Below are 2,500 nucleotides of genomic sequence, written 5' to 3' on the forward strand. Positions count from 1 at the left end.
TAGATAGATAGATAGATAGATAGATAGATAGATAGATAGATAGATAGATAGATAGATAGATAGATAGATAGATAGATAGATAGATAGATAGATATATAGATAGTTAGTAAGTTAGTAAGTAAGTTAGTTCTTCATTTCATAACTTAGTTAAAACAATGTATCGTTTGTTCAACCCTCGTTTAGTTAATATCTAAACCATTTATAGGTTCATGTATTTAATAATTTTTAACATAAAAGCTTAAATATTTTGAGTTAACTTTACAGAACTCCCAAACTTTTAACATTCTTACAAAGTTTAAACGAACTATAGCTCTAGTACAATATACGTAAGTATGTTAGTGTGTGATTTGTATGTTTGATAAGTTTTACCCTCTTCGGAATATATCGCCACCATTAATGCAATCACAGCCATTTAGAGAAGAAAACACTAAAGCTTCAATTACTTGGCGTACTTTACTACAGTAGTGTTTACGGGCAAACTAATGGGCTAGTTGTTGGTTTGTTGGTTGGTCTGCTGGCAGCAGGTTGCTTCGCTGTATCTATAAGTTTTTGTGTTTCATATACAAAACGAAACAGTATACGAACGTTGTGATTCCCATAAAGAACACGGAATATATTGAGGCGCGGAATAAATCAAAAGAAAATTTATTTGAAAATAAATTAATACATAAAATAAATATGAGAAAAAAATAAATATAAAGTGGAAATTATAAATTTATAAATATTTTGTTATTAAGGAACAAAAATAAAAAATTAAATTTCGAAATATAAAATTTATGGTGATAAAAAGAGAGATTTTTCATTTCATGTTGGAAACTACAAATACAAAGAAGAAAACGTTGATTGTTGATGATTTTGCCGGTATAGTTAAAGAATTTTCTACTTGGGGTAGGTTAGTGCTGTTTTGTATCCAGTATTTTATTCATTCATTCAGTGGTTGTATGTTGCAAGCAATGTAGCAACTGCATTAATAGCAGCAGCATCTTTTGGCAGCAACATAAAATCTCATAATGATTTTCTCGTATTGCATATGAAAAATAAACAACAAGCAGTCAGTAGGTACCTATAAGGGTGTCAACGTATAGATAGATACTTGCAACATTTCCATAAATATACACAAACATTTATAGAAAATAACTATAGTTTTCCCCCCGGAGGAGTGAGTTTGTAAGTGAGTGAATGAAAATCTTTTGTATTTATGCACAAATACATTTGCATATGGAAAACCAGCAACTTCAAACGGAAATATAAGTTCTAAAGTTAAAAAGTGTAATTAAAACAGTGTCAAAGTTGACAATTCCAACAAACAAGAGAAAAAAGTGAAAAACATAAAACCGGAAGAAATGCAAAATATCTGTTTATTTTTCGAAAAATATACACAACTTTTATAATTACAAAAAAAATTAAAGAACAAGTCGAAAGAAATCCCTTTAAACACCTTTTTAAAAATTTGCATTTGACATTAAAAAAAAAAAACTTAAATTATACAACTGCCAAAACGTTAACAACGAAAAACCACAAAAATAATTAAATCGCACATACAAATAAAAGTTGCCGCCCTTTTTTGTGTCGCTGATCCTTCCCACCCACCGTTGTCTATTGAACGTAATAAAAAAAAAAAACACAAGAAGCATCGTTAAATAACTCTAACATTATTCACATATATTAAGGGTAAGTTCTTTTATATTTAAATAAGAGCATAATAGAAATTATTTATAAATATTTTGAATTTCACCTTAAATCGTGTCAATAGTTAAGAATGTATGTTGTTTGACTGTACATTAGGAGTGCTACGTCCAAAAATTTTACGGTTATTAAACAACGTAGTTTGTTTAGTTACAATTTCTAGTCTATAGTCTAGACTTAGATCTAAACTGTTCTATAGGCTAAACTGTAGTCTTGCCTATGATATAGTTTAGACTATAGTCTATTCTGTAGTACATACTATAGTCTGTTCAGTAGTCCAGACTATAGTCCATTCCAAAGTCAAGACAATAGTCTATTTCATAGTCCAGACCATAGTTTATTCCATAGTCCAGACCAAAGTCTATTATATAGTCCAGACTATAGTCTATTCTATACTCCAGACTATAGTCTATTATATAGTCCAGACTATAGCCTAGACTATAGTATTTTCTATATTACAGATTATAGTCTATTCTATAGACTAGACTATAGCCCATTCTATAGACCAGATTATAGCATATTCTATAGTCCAGACTATAGTCTATTCTATAGTCCAGACTATAGTCTATTCTATAGTCCAGACTATAGTCTATTCTATAGTCCAGAATATAGTATATTCTATAGTCCAGACTATAGTCTATTTTATAGTCTATTCTATAGTCCAGACTATAGAATAGACTATAGTCTGGACTATAGAATAGACTATAGTCTGGACTATAGAATATACTATATTCTGGACTATAGAATAGACTATAGTCTGGACTATAGAATAGACTATAGTCTGGACTATAGAATAGACTATAGTCTGGACTAT

General features: G+C 29.5%; 1 long non-coding RNA gene across 1 annotated transcript in view; it reads right to left on the reverse strand.

The window, feature by feature from the left end:
• The window catches only part of LOC124420788, a 68,839-nt gene that overhangs the window by 19,121 nt on the left and 47,218 nt on the right, over nucleotides 1–2,500 (reverse strand). The window lies entirely within an intron of this gene.

Source organism: Lucilia cuprina, chromosome 6 (assembly GCF_022045245.1).
Source record: "Lucilia cuprina isolate Lc7/37 chromosome 6, ASM2204524v1, whole genome shotgun sequence".
NCBI lineage: Eukaryota > Metazoa > Arthropoda > Insecta > Diptera > Calliphoridae > Lucilia > Lucilia cuprina.